The 23,030-nt window shown below is 35.1% G+C and overlaps 1 protein-coding gene across 10 annotated transcripts in view; it reads left to right on the top strand.

The window, feature by feature from the left end:
• LOC114314059 (pentatricopeptide repeat-containing protein At3g12770) overlaps positions 1 to 23,030 on the top strand; it is a 255,593-nt gene that overhangs the window by 7,982 nt on the left and 224,581 nt on the right. The window contains exons 4-6 of one of the 10 annotated variants that reach the window (XM_082869996.1): positions 902 to 955; positions 1,502 to 1,628; positions 1,717 to 2,482. The gene's annotated coding sequence lies outside the window, so the exon portion shown is untranslated. The other 9 variants (XM_082869998.1, XM_082869995.1, XM_082870003.1 and 6 more) reach the window with 9 other exon arrangements.

The following is a 23,030-nucleotide window of genomic DNA, read 5'->3' as shown; positions in this document are numbered from 1 at the left end:
TTTTATTTATCAAAAAAAAAAAAAATTTTTATATTAATTTTTGTATAAATTGTTGAATGTCAAAGTGACATCATCATCAACTTGCATGGAATTTGATAAAAGTGAAGATTTTGTTAGATACCTTTTGATAAATAAAATGCTTTATTTTTTTTTTATTTTTTTTTGTATTCTTGTAAAAAAGTTGTTTATAATTTTGTTCATGTTTGGTGCCACTTATAAAAGGTGTTTATAATTTTTTAAATTTTATTTTAGGAAGTCTTAAAAATAACTTAGATAAACTGAAAAGAATTGATTTTTGAGAAACTGAAAGAGAAGTACTTTTAATTTCTTTGTTTTAATTATTAATTCAACTTGCAAAAAACTGCCCAAACATGACCTTTCTAAGGTACTTATTACCGCAATTCCAGCTAACTTAACCAAGTGGTGGTGAGATCAATTTGCTACATTATAAGCAACGTAGTTTGATTGTGATTCTCTCCATTGCATATTTGTAATGAAGAGGTTCCATTACATCATTCAATGATGAGGGCCTTCTCGAAAAAATGTGGCTAGTACTAGTGTTGAGTGGTATTCGGAGCTTATGGTTATCGCTTATTGGTCATCTCACAAGAGATCATTTTTCAATCTCGTTATGCTCAATGGATTACGGCAAAAGACCAAGACTCAAAGAACAGAGGTAACATAAGTTTTATTCTTTTAACTTTCTTGGATTTTTCTTGCTTCACTCAAATATAGAACAAATTTGTGATAATTTAAAATTGTTTCAATAGGCTGCTGTTCCTCTTAGCAAATTATGGAAATTGGATTTATCTAGCTTTTTATATTTGTCAATGTTTAAACTGCAATTTTATTTATTTAGTTTATGTTATTATTATTCTTAGTTTGGCAGTTCTTTGGTCAGGAAAAAGAGCAACTTGTGAAGAGCACAGGTTGGACATCCAATAAGTGGCCACAGGTGTGGGACTTTCACATTGATTTGATCCCATATGTTTCAACACTTATTTCCCTTCTTGAAACTTTGATTCAAGGAATTGTGTGTGTGTGTGTGTGCAGCAGGACTACAGAGAGCACTATTTGTACCTTATGCGTACACAAAAGAAAAAAAAGAAGAAGAAGGTATTCTAAACTCAATTCCCAAATTTTCTCATTAAGTAGTGTTTAACAGTTCATTTGGTAGTACTAGCAGCTTATATGGCCACGCATGATTGGGACAATTACTTGCAGTTTTTTTCCCCTCTCATTTATGTTTGGTTAAAACAGATGAGTTAATTATTTTAACATTGATTTGATCACACAAAGCTTAAAACTTATTTCCTTGTTGACACATCCGCTAAGGAATTGTTTTTATGAGCAGTAAAAAAAACCCGAGACCACCAATTTGTAGCGTACATAATAAATTGGTTTTCATACTTCCAATTCCCTAATTTTTTCCCTTTAAATGATGTTTCTGTTTGACCTTTTTATTTGGGTAAAACAGTATTTGATAGTCAGCACTTTGCAGCAGCAGATGTTCGTGTGTGATTTTTTCACTTTGGAATGGCGCGAAGTTTTGTAGGCCATAAATGGAACCAAATTGCACATGAAGATTATTTAAAGACTAGCATATGAAGCAAGTCAACTACTAACTTGTAAGTTAATCATTTTGTCTGTCTTTATTACAGATATGGCCCAACCGATTTCAGATACATCATACAAGTGATATATTAATTTGTGCAGTGTTGATATTGCGATGCTGCCTATTGCCATCAGACTTCCAAAGCATGTGTTCCGGAATTCTGCTGGTAATCTTATTGATGGCAATGCCAGGACAATACAGCGTCTTCCACTTCTCAAGCGGAGGCGCATGCTGTCTGTATGGCCTGTCTAATGGTTCATGCACATCATGCTATGCCTGTGGAGATTGAGAGTGATAATCGTCAAATTATTCAGCTGAGTGTAGCAGAAACAGTCCCTCCGTGGGAGTTGAGTGCTCTCATTTTGGATATTCGTTGGTTAGCTTCTCAACATCAGATGGCCTTCTCCTGGACTGGTTGTATGAACAAGAAGGTGGCACACTGGGTCGCGACGGCTAACTCACCCCCTGTTTCGTGGGTTGGTGTACCTCCTGTTCCTCTAAGGGAATTATTATCATCGGATGTAACTTCTTCTGCAGTTTGAATGAAGATGCTAGTGTTCAAAAAAGAAAAAAAAAAGATATAGCAATTAACAAGCTCTATGATCTAGTATGTATTTCCAGATATTGATTCACAATTACGGTCATGTTTTTGTTGAACTTTCATGTTTTTTTGCCTAGTATTGTATCCTTTTTATCCAAATTGTTTTTTGAAATTTTGTGTAGAAGTTTCTTTCAATTCAAAAGGACTGTGTACATTTTCAATTCAAAAAAGTACCCAACAGATCAAATCTATTCATGGGGTTAGGAAATGAGATTTTGTAAGTACAATTTCTTTTTATAATTAAGGTTGGTTGGCGTTTTGCTTGATTGATGTGAATTTATGATGGGATTGCCTTATATCTCTAGAAGAAGGCCATTACACAGTGTTACTTCTGCCAATGCGTGGTTCTAGGCTGTAGCAAGAAACTTCTATGGAGGCCCCCATTCCCAACCTTAAACTCTTCTATAGGGCCCTCAATCCCCCATCGATCCCTAGTCCTGCTACCAGCTCTTCAGGATTTCTTAAGACTGTGACTCATGATCGAGAGAGAGAGAGAGAGAGATTGTTTTACGAAATTTAACTTGGATGAATCTACCAAAGAAATGGTTCATAATCTATAAAATTTTGAAAGAGCATTGATATATCTCACAGAAATATATGATTCATCGAAGTGATATTGTGGTGGCTCTATTCATAGTCTTTGTTGTTTACATTTTCTTTAAATTTAAGGAAGCCACTTAAAAGGTAGCCAAAGATAGCTCAATGGACGAGACTCTCACCGCTACGCAGCCTTATCCCCTCTTATGAAGAGACTGTTTTCGTATTTTGAACTCATGGTACCCAAGTCACAATAGAACAACCTTACCACAAACGATAGCGAACACTTTTTCCACTATAGCCTTGTAGGTAAACAACATGGATGGAGATATATGAGGAAGAGAATCAAAAAGTAGGCAAAAAAACTAACATTAGTTTATTGTATTTGCCTTTTCTTTTATTGGCCACACCCTGGGATTTTATACATATCATTTATAAGACAAGACAACTATGGTTGCCTCTGCTAGCAAAGCTTATTTTACTAAAATACCATGACATAAAACACCCAACATCATCACTAATTTAGACCATAAGATACTCTCAACTTAAATAAAATACTAATTGTAATAAAGCTTTGGACACCGATCTCGTTATTTTGTTGCAGCCTCTCTGTACTGCCAATGGTTCCTGTGTAAGTCTCTCCTGTCTAGTACGGCCTAGATGACAGATTGAAACTGCCGTACCTACTCGCAGGGTTAGGTGTGTAAGTTTCTCTTCTCGGAACCGTTGAGGCTGGTGCAGTACCCGACCATGGCTGTGCTACTGCAGTAGCAACACTGACCGGAGAAGTCTTGGCCGCTTCTTGGAGGATCTCCATTGCTTTCCCAATATCATTTGTTGGTCCAGAAACTCGGGTGTCACGACTAGGGTACTTAGGCTCACTGTTCTTATACATCTGTCCTTCCCCCCCATCAAATCTCGGGCCAAAGATCTGTCCTAACCCCCCACCTTGGTTGATCATAGCGGGGGGTTCGTTTCTACCATAATTATCATGCACACCTGAATAAGGATGGTTGCGCCATTTGTTGTCGGTGTATCCATAATCCTTCACCGGCTCCATAGGTGGACGACCATACTCGAGGGTTCTGTCTGTACTTGTTGTGATGTAACTTTCCGAGCCGGGGTTCGGAGAGTAGGAAACGATTGGCCTTTTCCTTCCTTCAGCTTCGAAAATGGTCGGGCGGCTCGCAGGATCAAAATAACCACTTTCACCGTAGGTTTTTTTGTTCCTATCATCAGTGTGGCCAGTGTAGCCTCTGTTCATATAACCATACCCTGCCATTGCTCAATGTAAGCGCTCTTGGGGACACTTTCTTTTTTTTGTTTGTTAAAAGAATTTTTTTAAGACCTCACTTCCTTCTCAATTCCTAAAGAGGTAACTACTTCAACTTATATAGAAAATCTCTATGTTCTCTTTCGCTTCAACAGATTAGTTGTAATGCTAGAGGATCTGATACTTTTCTTTTTCTTTTTCTTTTTCTTGAATGCACAATAAGATTCTGTTGGGGTCTACCATTGAAGTGTAATTGCTTAAGAGAATCAAATTCTGCTCATTCATGATGTGTCTTTCATTAGCTGTCTGTAAGACTATGTTTGGATCATAAATTTAGGTATGAATCTACGGAGAGAAAAGAAAATCGCAGGGAAATGTGAATTACAATTAGATTATATTTCATTTGTATTTCCCTCATCATTTCCTTTCCTTTCACATATCCTTACATAAATCTCAAAACACAGCGTAAGTATTCAACTTCAGGAAAAATTATGTAAGTGTTCTCAGTTTCGACCACATAAAAAAGAGTGGGACCTACAATTAAAGTGTAATTGCTTAAAAGAATCAAATTCTGCTCATCCATGATGTGTCTTCCATTAGCTGTCCATAAGGCTATTTTGGATCATGAATTTAGGTATGAATCTACGGAGAAAAAAGAAAATCGAAGGGAAATGTGAAAGAGGTTTGATATATATCAAAGATAGTAAAGAGAGAGATTATTGTGAGAGATGCTAATCGTTTTCATCACTTCCTGGATGGTGAATTTCTTGTGGTGATTACTGGTGATGAGGGACTTCTTGAAAAGATGTGGCTAGTATTAGTATTGAGTTGTAGTTGGACCCCCCCATGGTTCTCACTTATGGGTAATCTTACAAGGGATTAATTTTCAATCTCGTTAGGCTCCCTGGATTATGGCAAAGGACCAAAGACTGAAAGTACAGAGGTAACACAAGTTTTATTCTTTTTACTTTCTTGGATTTTACTTGCTTCACTCAAATATAGAACAAATTTATGATGATTTAAAATTTGTTTTAATAGGCTGCTGTTCCTCTTAGCAAATTATGGAAATTCAATTTATCTAGTTTTTTATGTTGTTGTCAACTTTTAAACTGCTATGTTTATTTATTTTTTAGTTTGGCAGTTCTTTGGGTCGGGAAAAAGAGCTACTTGCAAAGAGCACAGGTTGGACATCCAAGAAGAGCCATTGGGATAGCACATTTTTTTCTTCCCATGTGATGTAAGTAACTCCATGTGAAGAACTTAAGCACATGGCATGGTTTATTTTTCCCAATAAGTGGCCACAAGATTGGGACTTTCACATTGATTTGATCCCATATGTTTCAACACTTATTTCCCTTCTGGAAGCTTTGATTCAAGAATATTTTTGTTTTTTGTGCACAGCAGGAACTACAGAAAGCACTATTTGTTCCTTGCGTGCACATGAAAAAAAAAAGAGGCAAAAAAACGTATTCTAAATCCAATTCCCAAATTTGCTCATTAAGTAGCGTTTAACTGTTCATTTGGTAGTACTAGTAGCCTTATAAGGCCATGCATGATAGGGTAGATTCGATCACACAAAGCTTAAAACTTATTTACTTCTTGACACAGCCACTAAGGAATTGATTTTATGAGCAGGAAAAAGACCCGAGACCACCAAGTTGTAACTTACATAATAAATTGGTTTTCATACTTCCAATTCCCTAATTTTTCCATGGTTCTGTTTGACCTTTTGTTTGGGTAAAACAGTATTTGAGAGTCAACACTTCGCAGCAGGAGATTTTCGTGTGTGATTTTTTCACTTTGGAATGGCATGAAGTTTTGGAGGCCATAAATGGAACCAAATTTAACATGAAGATTATTAAAAGACTAGCATATGAAGCAAGTCAACTACTAACTTTTAAGTTATTCATTTCGTCTCTGTTTTAGAGATATGGCCAACTGATTTTAGATACATCATATAAGTGATATATTAATTTGTGCAGTGTCAATATAGTAATTAACAAGCTCTGAGATCTTAGTATGTATTTCCAGAAATATTGATTCACAATTACGGTTAGATTTTTGTCAAACTATCATCTTTTTTTTCCGCACAATCTTGTGTCCTATTTATCCAAATTGTCTTATGAAATCTTGCGTAAAAGTTTCTTTTAGTTCAAAAAAGAACCTAACAAATCAAATATATTCATGGGGTTAGGAAAGCAGATCTTTATACGTATAATTTCTTTTTCTAATCATGGTTTGTTTGACGTATTGCTCAATTGATGTGAATTTATGATAGACTCACCTTATATCTCTAAAAGAAGGCCATTACAATTTACAGTGTTACGTCTTTCAATGCAAGGTTTTAGGCTCAGAAGCAAGAAATTCCTATGGGACCCTCGCTCCCGCCCCCACCCCCACCCCCACCCCCACCCTTGCTCCCAACCTTAAACTCTTCTATAGGGTCCTCGCTCACTCGTCCCGCTCCCGCTACCATTCCTTCAGGATTTCTAAAGATGGGTGACTCATAGAGAGAGAGAGAGAGAGGATAAAAAATTTGAAAGAACATGGATGAATCTACCAAAGAACATGGTTCAGTATCTATAAAAAATTTGAAAGAGCATTGATATATCTCATAGAAATTCTACAATTCACCAAAGCGATTGTGGTAGCTCTATCCATAGCCTTTTTTTTTTAATTTTTAAATTCAAGTAAGTCACTTGACGGGCAGCCCAATGGACGAGGCTCCGCTGCTACAAGTCTAAGAAAGGGTCAGATGTACGCAACTTTACTCCCCCTAGAGAAGACTGTTTCTGTATTTCAAATCCATGATGTTCAAGTTACGCAATGTTAACCCCCTCCTAGCATACAGAGAAGGTTGTTTCTGTATTTCAAACCCATGATGTCCAAGTTACAATAGAGCAACCTTACTACTGTTGGTCATAAATCCATAACACAAGCTCAACTACAAACCATTGCAAACACTTTTTTCCAGCTCCAGCATTGAAAGTAAAACATGGATGGAGATGTATGATGAAGAGAATCAAAGCAAGTAGGCAAAAAATACTACATTAGTTTATTATATTTGCCTTTTCTTTTATTGGTTACACACTAGGATTTTGGCACACATCCTTTGTAAGACAACTGTGGTTGCCTATGCTAGCAAAGCTTATTTTACTAAAATACCAGGACATAAAAACCCAACAACATCACTAATTTATACCATAACATAGTTGAACTTAAATAAAATGCTAATTGTAATAAAGCTGTGGACACCAATCTCGTTATTTTCTTGCAGCCTCTCTCTACTGCCAATGGTTCCCGTGTAAGTCTCTCCTGTCTAGCATGGCCTAGATGACAGATTGAAATTGCCGGCCATAGTTGTCAGACTGAAATTGCCTGGCATAGTTGTCAGACTGAAATACCTACTCTCAGGGTTAGTTGTGTAAGTATCCCTTTTCGGAACTGTCGAGACTAGTGCAGTAGCAACACTAACCGGGGAAGTCTTGGCCTCTTCTTTGAGGATCTCCACTGCTTGACCAATATCATTTGTTAGTCCATGACTAGGGTGCTTACTCATATTTTCGGCCAAACATCTGTCTTTCCCCCCATCTTGGTTGATCATAGCGGGTTCTGTAAAGCTATCATCTCTATGATAATTATCATACTCACCATAGTCAGTACCGTTGCCTGAATAAGGTTGGTTGTGCCAATTTGTGGTGCCCAAGAAGCCCGGCCTCGTTGCTCCTCGGTTGGGTTCAACTTGAACGTTCGAAATAAATTCCTCAACGCTTTGTGGGCGATCGTGAATCGGACTGGAAGGCCTACACCATTTGTCGTCGCTGTATCCGTAATCCTTCACTGGCTCCAAAGGTGGACGACCATACTCCACGATTGCTAGAGGATCTGATACTCTCTTTTTTAAATATTTATTTATGGTTTTTTTGGGGGAATGCACAATGAGATTCTGTTGGGGTCTACAATTGAAGTAAATGCTAAAAAGAATCAAATTCTGCTCATTCATGGATGTGACTTCTATTAGTTGTCCGTATGTATTCAGAACAATTATTCGAACCACCATGCCAATTTTAGCCACAGGTTAGCCATGCCATATAAGAAGAAGTGAGATCCAATGCCTCAACTTTTTACCTTCAGTTGAATTCGAGTTAAATAAATATTCTTACGTCTCTTCTCACCTTTTTGACAAAAGTGGGCATTTAAGTTTTGAGCAATGCTATAGACCACTAATTTGTCATCACTAATCCCACCACTAGTGAGGTGGCAATTGAAAAATAAAAATAAAAAAATAAGGGCAATGCTAAAGACCACTAAAAGTGGTGCTCTAAAGCAACCACTAATAATGTGGCATCCACTTTTTTAAAATAATAATAAAAAAATATAGACACAACAATATTGTGACAGTTGATGGGACCCACTGCCACATCATTAGTGTGGCATTAATTAGTGCTTCTACTCATTTTCTAAAAAACAAGGCATAAACACACTGTGGCAGTTGGTGACCCATTGCCACATCATTAGAGTCACCACTAATTAGTGGTCTAAAGCATTTTTCTTAAGTTTTTTCTTTAAAAATTTTAAAATGACTGATCGTGAATATTTTGAAATTAAATTGATATGATGTTATTGGATCACCGAATAATTACTCTCAAGTTTTGTATAATAGACAATGATCTAACCTGTCTAGTGGTAACAACTGGTGCTTAATTTGGTGATAGAATTCACTACAGTCAACACCATAAGAGAATAAATGTGAGAATCCGAATATACAAATCAAATAAGTAATTAAGTAATAATTATTTTACAATATCAAATATTTTGCTTGTGAATCCTTAAGTGCAAATTAAATTTTATTGGAGTATCTTTTAATTAATTTTAAAACCTAAAATAAATTTATGGTGAAAGTAGGCAAGATTTATTATTTAAAAAAAATAAAATAAATAGAGAAGGGGGGTGTGTCAGTTTACCGGTTATATATATAAAGGATAATAAAACCCTAATTCTTATGAAATTGTTTCCCACAACTTTCCGAGCAGCAGTGAGAGGTAAAGAGAGGGAGAGAGATGTCTATGTTATTGGGTGAAAAGTGCTGAAAATTGTTGAGTTTTGTGGTGGCCATTGGCACGGTAAAATCCCTTATTCCCTCACTATCTTTTTCTTCTTCTTGTGAGTTGCTGCGTAGTTGATGGGTCAAATCGGTGAAGTAGATACATGTGTTGGGCATGGCTATGAAATATTTGGCTGATTGGGATAGTGTTTTGTGTATAATCATGTAAAATTTTAAAGCGAATCAAGGAGCTAAAGGCGTTGCATAAGAATTCTGCATAAAATCACAAACTTTAGAAATCAAGAAACCATATCAAACAGATGAATTTTGAACTAAAATTTTTACAGTAGATTAATTACATATTTAATTGTATATCAGAATTTTCTCATAATATTTGGGAGTCAAAATCTATATTAACTGGTGCATTCAAATCTGTCCAGAAAACTTGTGCATAGCAGAAACTTCGGAAGTGTCGTTCTTTTTGGGTATAAAGCCAAAAATTATCAAATTAACATCATTAGAACCAGTTACGAGTCTAGTTTCTTACATTTCTGGCCTTGCATTGATTTCTTGTGTATACTAAGAGAACCATTAATTTCTTTAAAGTGCTGCAGAAAACAACCTGTTTGGATATAATTAATTGTAAATAATTATTTTGATAAGCAAATCAAGTGAAACCATTTGGGTTTGAAACTTAGGATATATTAGTTGATATCTGGAGGGCTTTGAAATTTTTCGAACAACGTGGAGTGGGTTTTGTAATTTTCAAAGTTAGCAAATAGATTGGGAAAGCTTGTTTAAAACTCTATTTTATTTGAAAGTTACTTTTAATTAAGTTTCGATTTGAACCCATGTCTTGGGTGATTTTAGATCTTGAAGAACATGAGCTTAGATAATATTTAAGAGTAACGGTGAGTTGGGTTGAGCCGTGTCAGTGCGCTTTAGTTTGGGGTTACTTTGTTCTTATTCTTTAGTATTTTTAAATTAGTAGTGACATGTAGTTTTCATACTTGGTTCAAGGCACTAGTTGGACTTTTATACTCTATTCGAGGACTATATTATTTCGTTTTCAGGCGAGTAGTTTCATGCTACATATTTTTATAAATGTTCCCCTACCCGGAACTGTTGAAAAATTAAATTGTTGTTTCAGGATTAAACTGTTTTGATAAATTATTATATTATCAATGGACTCAAATTATTTCTGAAACATGTGTGAACTTGGCATACTGTAAACTATTTGTTTTGGTCTCATATTTATAATGGTGAACTACCATGTTTTACGAAACTGATGTGTAATAATTATTGGGACCATCTGTATATTTTAGTCTAGGAAAATTATTCCACTGTGTGTGTGGTGACTCTGGCCACTAAGGAACAGATCTAGGTTGGGCCGTGATGACTCTAGTGCTCAACAATTGTAAGGAAAAGACCTAGGTTAGGCTAGGTGACCTTCAATCGGATCATCTTAGAGAAAATGCCCGTGTTGCCACCCTGAGGATGACTCTTAGTTCGATATTGGATCCAAAAGGCTTATAGCCTTGAGAACTGTGTGGCATGTTACTTATTATTCTTGGTACCCAGAAAATTATTGGTGTTGATGTTGTAATTTGTTTTAAGTGAAAAATGTCATTTATCATGTTCTTGAGAGACATGAGTATTTCAACTGTTGAACTGTGAAACTTTCTTTTTGAAACAGATTATCTTTATCAAAAGTGTATGCCAATCTAGTTTCTGTGATATATATCTTACTTTAGAATTGAACCTTGTTTTCAAAACTGTATTTACTATCCATGTTGCTACTCACTGAGTATCAGCTGACTTAGTTGTTTATTATTTCTAGGTGTTAGAAGGACTTAGAGTGAACTTATGGCATAGTGGGGACTCAATTGCATGGACCTCTAGGATATTCATTTATTTTGTTTTAGATTGTTATGTCAAGTTTGTGCATATTTCTTTTTATTTTTATTAAGGTTCATTTAGGATTATTTTGATATGTGGGCAATTTATATCCCATAAGTTTGGATGATATTGATTACGGTTAGTTTTGCCGTTTATACTTGTGGCATGCCACTGGATTGAGTTTTGATTATTTATTACTGGACTTTTGTATAGTTATTCAATTTGATTATGGATTAGTGGTTAGGCTTACGTGTGCCTTGGGCTAAGGCCCTGTGGGCCATGGCCGGTCATACCTGGTTTGGGGTGTGACAATAAAGAAAGAGAATCACTAGGTTTATGTGTGGATGCCGCTGCGCGGACTGTGCAACAGCGGTTGTTGTGCGGCAAAATGGGCCAATTTTAGGGCTCATTTGATAATCAGAACCGTTCATATTTTAGAATACATCAAGTAGAACATGTTTGCAAAAACTCAAGTTATCGGATATCCGCTCAGCAGCATCTCCACTTCTGAGTATAACAAAGAGAAAAATATTCTGAATATTTCATTCTGTTTTATCATATGTTTGTGTTGCAACTCAAACAAGAATCAATAGTGGGACATCGATTGGGAGAGACTTTGAGTGAAAAAGCTCAATCTCCAACCAGTGATGATATACAAATAGAAAATTTATATAAAAATTTTGTATAGAATGATCTATGATGAAATTTTTATTTTAAAACAAAACAACAAAACACCTAAGAAGATGCCGTTTATTTATTAAAAAATAGAAGATATTGCCATATTATTTTTATTTATCAAAAAAAAAAAAATATATTAATTTTTGTATAAATTCTTGAATTTCAAAGTGACATCATCATCAACTTGCATGGAATTTCATAAAAGTGAAGATTTTGTTAGATATCTTTTAATAAATAAAAAAACTTTTTTTTTTTTTTTTTGGTATTCTAGTAAAAAAGTTGTTTATAATTTTGGTTATGTTTGGTGCCACTTGTAAAAGGTGTTTATAATTTTTTAAATTTTATTTTAGAAAATCTTAAAAATAACTTGGATAAACTGAAAAGAATTGATTTTTGAAAAACTGAAAGAGTACTTTTAATTTATATCTTTCAATTATTAATTCAACTTGCAAAAAACTGCCCCAAACATGACCTTTTTAAGGTACTCATTACCGCAATTCCAGCTAACTTAAACAAGTGGTGGTGAGATCAATTTGCTACATTATAAGCAAAATAGTTGGATTGTAGTCTTCTTTATTGCATATTTGTAATGAAGAGGTTTCATTACATCATTCAATGATGAGGGCCTTGTGAAAACCCGAATATACAAATGAAATAAACAATTAAATAATAATTATTTTACAAACCTCAAATATTTTACTTGTGAATTTTAAGGTGCAAATTAAAAATTATTGAACGATCTTTTAGTTAATTTTAAACATAAAATAAATTTATGATGAAAGTCTTTAATTTAGAGGCAAGATTTATTATTTAAAAAAAATAGGGGGCAAGTTAGTAAGTATATCTTGATATAATAATAGTTATATTTTATTTAAATTAGTGGAGATAGAAAATAAAATAATATAAAGAGATAATAATGTAAAACTTTCTGTTTAGATATATAAAAAACAACCCTAGTGTTCTTAGCAGCAATAGCAGTAGCCACGGGAGAGAGAGATTGGGGGAAAAAAAAAAAAAAAGAGATTGCAACAAAGGAAGGATTTGGTGTGCTGTACTGTGTGTGATCATCAAAGAATTGCTCTCCTAGGTTTTCTTCTTTCTTTCTTCTTTATCCTTATTCTATTATTATTTAGTTCATTGAAGGAGAAGTTGTAGATTTGTATATGCTGTATATATATACACTGTTAAGAAACCTGAGGAAATAAATCGTGTGTAAAGAATGAGTGTAATTCTTAGTTTAAAAATTCTATACAAAACCACAAAATTTAAAAATCGAGGAATCATATCAAATAGATGAGTTTTGAATTGAAGTTTTTACATTAGATTAATTACATGTTGAATTGCATATCAGAATTTTCTCATAATTTTTGAGAGTCAAAATCTATATTAACTGGTGCGTCCAAAAAACTGGTGCACAATAGTAACTTCGAAAGTGTCGCTCTCTTTGGGTATAAATCCGAAAATTATCAAATTAGCGTCATTAGAACCGGTTATGAGTCTAGTTTCTTAAATTTTTAACCTTGCATTGATTACTCATGTATACTAAGAGTACCATTAATTTCTTTAAAGTGCTACAAAAAACAATTTGTTTGGGCATAATTAATTGTAAATAATTATTTTGATAAGAAAATCAAGTAAAACCAATTGGGTTTGAAACTTACAAAATATTAGTTGATATCTGGAGGGTTTTGGAATTTTTTGAATAGTGTGGAGTGAGTTTTTAATTTTCAAAGTTAGTGAATAGATTAGGAAAACTTATTTAAAATTCTGTTTTATCTTAAAGTCACGTTTAATTAAGTTTTGATTTGAACCCATGTCATGAGTAATTTAAGACCTTGAAGAACATGAAATTAGGTATTATTTAAGAGTAATGGTGAGTGGGGTTGAGCTGTGTTAGTGCACTTAAGTTTGGAGTTACTTAGTTTATTATTCCTTCTAGTATGTTTGAATTAGTAGTGACGTGTAGTTTCAATATTTTGTTCAGGGCACTAGTTGGACTTTCATACTTTATTCGAGGATTATATTATACCGTGTTCAAGTGAGTAGTTGGATGCTACATATTTTCATAAATGTTCCCCTACCTTGAACTGTTGGAAAATTAAATTGTTGTTTCAGGACTAAACTGTTTTGATAAATTATTATATCATCAATGGAATTAAATTATTTCTGAAACATGTGTAAACTTAGCATACTATAAACTATTTGTTATGGACTCATGTTTATAATGGTGAACTACCATGTTTTGCAAAACTGAATTGTATTTATTATTGGGACCATCTGTATATTTTAGTCCAGGAAAATTATTCCACTGTGTATGGTGACTCTGGCCACTGGGGAACAGATCCGGGTTGGGCCGTGATGACTCTAGTGCTCAACGATTGTAAGGAAAAGACCTAGCCTAGGTTAGGTGACCTCAATCAGATCGTCTTAGAGAAAAGGCCTAGGTTACCATCCTGAGGATGACTCTTGGTTCGATATTGGATCCAATGGGCTTATTGCCTTGAGAACTTTGTGGCATGTTATTGTCATTCTTGGTACCCAGAAAATTATTGGTGTACATGTTGTAATCTGTTTTAAGTGGAAAATGTCATTTATCATGTTCTTGAGAGACATGCATATTTTAACTGTTGAACTGTGGAACTTTCTTTTTGAAACAGATTATCTTTATCAAAACTATATTCCAATCTAGTTTCTGTGATATATATCTTATTTTGGAATTGAATTTTGTTTTCAAAACTGTATTTACTATATATCCATGTTGCTACTTACTGAGCTATCAGCTGATAGAGTTGTTTATCACTTCCAGGTGTTAGAAGGACTTAGAGTGGACTCATGGAATAACGGGGACTCAATTGCATGGACCTGTAGGACATTTATTATTTTGTTTTAGCTTGTTATGTCGGTTTTGTGCATATATTGTGGTTGGATTTTAATTATAATTATTTTATTTTATAGGTGGTTTATGTTCCATTTAGTATATATTTTTAGAAGATGGTCATGACTGGTTTTACCATTTATACTTGTGACTTGTCACTGGTTGGGTTTTGATTTATTTATTTCTAGGCTTTTGTCACAATTATTCTTTGTGATTTGGGGTTCATGTTTAGGCTTACGTGTGCTTTGGGCTAAGTCCCTGTGGGCCACGACTGGTCATGCCTGTAGTTGGGGCTTGACAATTGTGGGATCAGAGCTGTAGTTTATCGAGTTACATGTCTTGCATTTCATCATTTAGACGAGGTCCGAGTCCCTGTAGTCCTTAGTAGTGTGTGGTTGAGTTAGTTTGTTTAAACTTGTGTTGAATCTTTCTTGATTTCATTTTGAAGGTTAAGAGATGGCACCTAGATATCTACATTGTTTGTCTATTCCTTGTGAGCCTTTGGATGCATGTATTGCTGTGTCTGCTCCATTAGGAGAAACAGTAGTGTTGGGGGATGTTTGTAGATCTTGTGAGATAGAGATGTATGGTAGAATTTTTCCAGTGGATTTGATTTTTTTAGAGATGAAGGATTTTGACGTGATTTTGGGGATGGATTAGTTGACGAAGCATCATGCTTCTGTTGATTGTTTTAGAAATAGGATAGTTTTTGCTATGCCAGGACAACATGAGTTTTTTTTTTCCAGGGAGATAGGAAAGGGTCTTCAATTTATTTTATTTCTTTCCTTCAAGCTAACCGAATGTTGAGAAAAGGGTGTCATGGTTATTTAGCTGGTGTGGTGAGTACTGAACAACCAGAGTAGAAGTTAGAGGAGTTTCATGTAGTGAGGGAATTTGTTAATGTTTTTCTAAAGGATCTACCTGGTCTTCCTCCAAACAGTGAGGTAGAATTTTCCATTGACTTGGTCCCCAATGCAGCACCTATCTCTAAAGCGCCTCGTAGAATGACACTGTTGGAGTTGAGGGAGTTACAAACTCAGTTACAGGAGTTGCTAGACAAAGGTTTTATTAGGCCTAGCGTCTCACGTTGGGGAGCACTTGTGTTTTTCATGAAGAAGAATGATAGGTCTATGAGATTGTGTAATGATTATAGGGAACTGAACAAAGTCAGTGAAGAATAAGTATCCTTTGCCACGCATTAATGACCTATTTGACCAGTTACAAGGAGCTCAAGTATTCTCTAAGATTGACTTGAGGTCAGGCTATCACCAAGTGAGGGATGAAGATGTTCCTAAGACCGCTTTTATAACCCGTTGTGGACGTTATGAATTCTTGGTGATGCCTTTTGGTCTCACAATGCACCAACCACATTCATGGATTTGATGAACAGAGTATTTAAACCCCAGCTGGATAAATGTGTGGTAAAGTTTATTGATGACATCCTAATTTATTCGAGGAGTAAGGTGGAACATGAGCAGCATTTGAGGGTAGTACTGCAGACCCTTAGGGAGAAGTGACTGTATGCAAAATTTAGGAAGTGTGAATTTTGGTTGAGCAGTGTATCATTTTTGGGTCATGTGGTGAGTAAAAATGGGGTATCTGTGGATAGCACAAAGGCGGTAGCAATTGTTGCTTCGCCACGACCTACTTATGTGACAGAGGTACGTAGATTTCTAGGGCTTCTTGGATATTATAGACGGCTTATGGAAGGATTTTCCTGTATTGCTTTGCCACTTACCAATCTCACCAGGAAAGGGGTAAAGTTTGAATGGAAGGATGATTGTGAGCATAGATTCTAAGAGTTTAAACAGAGGTTGACATCAGCTTCAATTCTTGCCTTACCTACAGATACTGGTGGTTTTGTGATTTATAGTGATGCTTCACGATAGGATTTAGGATGTGTGCTCATGCAGCATGAAAAGGTGATTGCTTATGCGTTACGACAGTTGAAAGTACATGAGAGAAACTATCCTACACACGACTTGGAGTTAGCAGCAGTGATTTTTGCTCTTAAGATTTGGCGACATTATTTGTATGGAGAGTCATGTGAGATTTACACTGATCATAAGAGTTTGAAATATATTTTCACATAGAAGGAGCTAAATTTGAGGCAAAGAAAATGGCTTGAGTTGCTAAAAGATTACGATGTGAATATTTTGTATCATCCGAGGAAGGTAAATGTTGTGATAACCCTATCCTGTGTTATGTTAATTAATCTTAATTATGATTGAGATTATGTGCTTGATACGATTTTGAGTGCCATTTATATGATTATATGTGTTTTTGAATTTCTATCTGTTCACCGTAGAAAAATCTGTTTGATTTTCTGCTATAAAAATTTAATCAAGGCCGTAGAGGTGATAGAAATTGAAATTAACTGTATTTTTGCGATCAACATGATTTTTAGAACCTATGGTGAGATTTAATTAAATATTGATTTGGATCAAAATAATTAGATTAAATCGATTAAATTATGTGCAATTGGTTAACTTTAATTGTGATGGATTAGTTTAAGCTAATCACTTAGTATATATATGGTTAAATACACTTAGGCTCCTCATTTTGACCCCACAAATCTGAAGATACACTTTAGAGGGAGAGAGGGAGCCGAATTAGAGATAGAGAGGGAGTTCAACCTTGGAGATTTGAACTATGAGCTTTGGAATTTGGAAGCTAGGCTCAAGAATTAGCCATAATTGGAAAGATTTGAGCCCTAGGTAAGTAATTGAACTCAAAACCATGGGTGTAAATCTATAGTTGAGTGAATTCAAAGATATTATGAAGAATTTGAGGTCCATATGTTCATGCATGTATTGAATTGCCATGAATTTCCATAAGAATGCATAATCTAGAATGAGGCATATTAAACATGAAAGATTGTGCACCTAAGTCTACATGCATGCATAATTTTAATGAGCTTCATGATTTTGAGCATCATTTGTACCATTTGAAATGGAAATAGAGTCAATGAGTTACATGCATGCATGATTCATGGAGGTATGTAACTTGATTGCATGGGTTTTGAAGAACTTGAGATGAATTGGGAAATTTGGGAGATGGACCATGATTTTGGGTCAATTGGTTTCAAATTATCTAAGTTTTCATGTCACACAATGTTTTTTTATGTTTTGAGATTGATTTGCAAATTTTGGAGCCATTAGGGTTATGTTTTGAAGCTCCAATAGAATTTTGGAAAACCCATAATTTGACTTGTCCGCTCGAGCGAGGAAAGTCTCGTTCGAGCGTGAAAAGTTAGCTCCCAGAAGTTTTACAGAAATTGCACTGTGGCTCGAGTGGCAGACTTTATGCTCGAGTGAACCCTATTTTGCCAAGACTCCTCGCTCGAGCGACCAAGGCTGCATTGGAGCGGAGAGCCCTGTTTTAGAAATTTTGAAAAGTGATTTTGTGTTTTGTTTTCCGTTCTCTTTCATTTTTAAGCACTCTTAGGCATACATTGAGCATCGTAAATGGACTAAGAAGATAAGAAAGAGGCCTAAGAGGAATATATAAATTAAAAATGGATTGAATCGCTTATGACCCATTATGTTCATGAAATTTGTAGGGTCAAGCGCAAGGGCAAATCATCCGGCAGATCACTATGAGTAATATCTTAGTAAAGATATGTTTAAGTACGTTATTTTACAAATGTTACTTCTGTATGAACCTTATGGATTTGTATGTTGAATTATGGATGAATATTCTAAATGTCAGTCTTTTGCATAAGACTAATTGAATACAAATATGATCATGATCATGGGTATGAGACACACATGAACACATATGTGAAAATGAAATGGGCTTGAGGTCGTTTGATATGATGGATAGGCCCGAGGCCGTTTGATATAATGGATGGGCTCGAGTCTATTTGATGCGAATGAATTGGGCCTAAGGTCGTATAAACAATATAATGGGCCAAAGGCTATTTGAATATTATAATGGGCCAAAGGCCGTTTGACATGAATGATTGGGCCGAAGGTCATTTGCCACGAACGAATTGGGCTCGAGGCCATTTGATATGTTTGGGCCCGAGGCCGTTCGATGTATTAGATAGAAACATAAATGGGCCTATGGCTGTTTGATATGTTTGCTACAAGTTTCATTCATGTAACTCCTTTATTTTGATATTATTCATTGGGCTATCGCTCACTCTCATTTACATGTGTGTAGGTGAGCAAAAGATGTCCAAACCTAGCCTCAGTGAAAGATATGAGAGGAAGTTAAGTCGTGAAGTTAGCCCGAACGTCTCACGCATGAGACCTTGTTTTCTTTTGTCCTTTTGTTCACTATTTTGTTACCATGGTGAATATGTTGGATCACCATGTACATAAGCTTTTTGTTTGGCTGACTACATGTTTGAAGTTCCTGGACATATAAGATGTTATTTCTGTCTACATGTGTGAGTTATTATGGATTGTTCATGGAATGTTTTGCCTTATCACGTAAGCATAGCTCATTGGACAAAATTTTTAAGTCTGCTTCCGTTTTGGCCCCTTATTCTATTAAAATAAATTTAATCAAGTTTAAGGCCATAGGTGATCCCTTGATTACTGGCCGGTTATAACCTTAATCCATAGGGGCGGGTTCGGGTCATGACAAATGTGGGGGCAGATGCCTTGAGTAAGAAGGTCACAGTTGGAGATATAGTGGTTTTGTCTGTTGAGAGTTGTTTAGTGGAAGACATGAGATGTTTGAGGTATGAGATTGTTATGCCTGGTGATAGGGCATATTGTAGTCAATTGACAGTTCAACCGACCTTGAGAGGATGGATTTGTTTAGCTCAGGAGATTGACTCCCAGTGTGAGCGTATTAAAGGAGAGATAGCAGAGGGTAAGCATGCAGACTTTGTAGTTAGTGATGATGGGTTGCTTAGATTCCATAGCCGAGTTTGTGTTCCTGTTGCTGGCGATTTGAGGAAGCAGATTATGATGAAGGCACATAGTTCTAGTTACAACATTCATCCTGGAAGCACTAAGATGTATCGGGATCTTTATGAACATTTTTGGTGAAATGGTATGAGGAGAGATATTGTAGAATTTATGGCTCAATGTTTGGTGTGTCAACAGGTTAAAGTAGAACATCAGAAACCTGCAGGGAAACTACAACCCTTACCTATACCAGAGTGGAAATGGGATTATATTACCATGGACTTCATGTGCGGATTACCTCTTACTAGTAGTAATCACAATGTAGTTTGGGTAGTTGTTGATAGATTAACCAAGTCAGCACATTTTATTGCAGTACGGATGAACTATTCTCTAGTTCGATTTGCACAGTTGTATGTGAAGGAGATTATTAGATTGCATGGTGCACTTGTGTCAATAGTGTCAGATTGGGACCCTCGTTTTGTGTCTAAGTTTTGGGGTGCGTTACAATCAACTATGGGTACTCGGTTAAATTTTAGTTCAGCTTATCACCCTCAGACAGATGGGCAATCAGAGAGGACTATTCAAACCCTTGATGATATGTTGAGGGCTTGTGCTTTGGAGTGGAGAGGTAATTGGGATGATTATTTGCTGCTCATGGAGTTTATGTATAATAATAGTTACCATTCTAGTTTGGGAGTAGCTCCTTATGAGGCTTTGTATGGGAGGAAATGTAGGTCTCCTTTGTATTGGTATAAGGTTGGTGAGAGGCAAATGTTGGGACCTGATTTGGTGGAGGATGCTGCATAGAAAATTATCACCATCAAAGAGAGATTATTGACTACTCAGATTAGACAAAAAAGTTATGCCGATTTGTGAGAACTCAAATATACAAATCAAATAAATAGTTAAGTAATAATTATTTTACAATCTCAAATATTTTGCTTGTGAATCTTTAACTGCAAATTAAATATTATTGGAGGGTTTTTTAAAATTAATTTTAAAACCTAAAATAAATTTATAGTGAAAGTCTTTAATTTAGAGGCAAGATTTATTATTAAGAAAAAAAAAATAAAAAAAAAAATAGAGAAGAGGGTGTGACTTGAACTCTAGACCACAATTTGATAAATAATGGTCTCACCATTTAAGTTGCTAACAACATATTTAAACATTTTGTAGATTATTTATTTATTTGACCTACACATGCTTTGGGTGTGGCCAACCCCTAGTGTTAAATAAAATATACACAAAACCCTACCTTCTTATTTGTTCATCACAAGTTAGCAGCAGCTCTGAGGGAGAAAAAGGGAGAGAGAGATAGAGATAGAGAGAGAGAGAGAAGAGAGATTTGAGAGAAACTTTTAGCAACATTTACTACAACAAATTACACTTTTGGCGACTAAATTTTTAGTTGCCAAAAGTCATTTTTTAGTCGCCGAAGATTATTGCCAACTAATTTTTTTGGTTGCCAGCTTTGTCGCTAAATGATTGTCGGGAAAGGTATTGGTGACTAATTTTTTTCCGGTTGCCAAAAGTCATCAATTGGCAACTAAAAATTTAGTTGCCCAAAAGAAAATATTTAGTCGCCAAAAAGAAAATATTTTCCATCTTCAGTTTTTTAGCTACCAATTTTTTAGTCGTTGAAAACGTGACTCTTTTTTGGCTACTAATTTTTTAATCGCTAAAAATGTAACTCCTTTTTGGCTACCAATATTTTAGTTGCCAAAAACTTTCATTTTTTTTTTTGGCTACTAAATGTTTAGTTCCCAAAAGCTCAAGCTCTATTTATTAATTTTTTTAAAATGCACAAATTGAATATTTTTCATTAATTTCTAAATTATATGCATTTTATTATCAATGCAACCTGTAACCTGTACGTATACAAAATAATACATTTATCAACTATAATCTAAATCCATTATCAATAATACCTATTTCATTATCAACTATTCAAAAACTTTAACTTGTAATATCATATTCCAAATATCATATAAATCCATACAAACCAAGTATAATCCATCTAAATTAAATATTACATACAAAAACACCAGATTTCCAAAACAGAGGATTATTCCAAAATAAATGTCTTCTATATACAGAACAAATGCTTTCCATACACATCCACAATAGCCCACACAAAAGTAATATGTAAAAAAAGAATAAAAAAATTAACCATTAACATTTATTCAATAATATTGACGTTTCAAATTATAACAATCATAAAATTAATAATTTAGATATATTATACTCGGTCAATTTTCACTGTCATACCCATTCTCATCAAAATAAATGTCATAAACAGATCAGAATTGCAAATTTGCTCTCAGTAACAAACACAAACATGATCCAACTTTGAACATGTAAGGAACATTGATGGCCCCAACACGGATGACAAGTTACAAATCAGCTATTGGATTTATTTGACTTCTAGCTCTTATCATTTTTTTGCATTGCATTTACAATATAATGTCAAACAACGTGAGCATAGAAATGAGGCAAGCACAAGAAACTGGGCCCTTCAACACAACACAAATTTCCATGAAATTTTTCCAACAAAATCACCAATTAAAAAAAAAAAATTATTCCCATTATTATATTTTCTGAAATTTCACCAAACTTTCATGTTTTTGCGTACTTTGCTATAATGCTTCGTTGTTCTGCCTAACAAATGACATTATAATCAATACATCATCAATTTTCCTATTCTTTTGAGATTATACTGTGCAATCCAGAAGATCAGTCTGTTCTATATGGTTAGGACCTTGCACACACCATATAGACAACCAATTATATAATGTGTATCTTCAATAGACTAACTGGATGGAAAAGATCACACTGCATTTAGACAGAATATTATCACAAAGAACTACTAATAGAATTACTTGTTACAGATAATACTGTTGGAAATATTTTTCGATAATAATTAATTTAACAGAATAATAAAACAGAAAATAATTAATACAAAACTATAGTTAACTTACAACTTTCTGTAGAATCAAACTCAGAACAAATTTGTGATTGAGGCCAGTGTTTGGACACTGTGTCTTTGAGACAGAAATTCGTCCTCTCCTAGGTACTTGAGAATAATGGACGTCCTGCTCCAGGATTCAACAATCACCCCAAACAGATGCAGCACCGCGTACTGTTTGTACAGCGAACCAGGCTGTGTTATCAAACTTTCAGAATATAGACATAGAATGCAAGATGAAAACTGTATGAAGCAGCGACGGGAGAAGACTGAAAAAGAAAAGGAAAAAAAACTCTATCCAGTTTTGGAATGGAGGATTGATATACATAGGCAGAGAAGTGCCTTTTCCGGAACAGAAGACCGTTGTGAAGAACAGTCACCAGATCGGAGACGTGACTGGTCGGAGATGGAGAAGAGTTGCAACCGAAAAAATTTAAATTCAAAATTTCAGATTTTGAATTTTTCCGCAAAAAATTATTCGAAATATTCAAATAATTTGGCGGAAAAAGATAAGGACGGGTTTGACCCACACCCGTGCCTGACCCGACCCGACCCGACGGCGGCGGCGGCGCGCGCGTGGTGGTTTTTTGGATTTGTCCATAACTCCTCCTCCTACAAAACTTGGGTATCCCTTGAGGCCCAACCCAAGGTCTCCAACTTAGAGCTTATATACTCATA

Source organism: Camellia sinensis, chromosome 5 (genome assembly GCF_055761805.1).
Source record: "Camellia sinensis isolate YWXY chromosome 5, ASM5576180v1, whole genome shotgun sequence".
NCBI lineage: Eukaryota > Viridiplantae > Streptophyta > Magnoliopsida > Ericales > Theaceae > Camellia > Camellia sinensis.
Note: the sequence above shows the minus strand (reverse complement) of the source record. Positions and strands in the feature narration are given on the sequence as shown.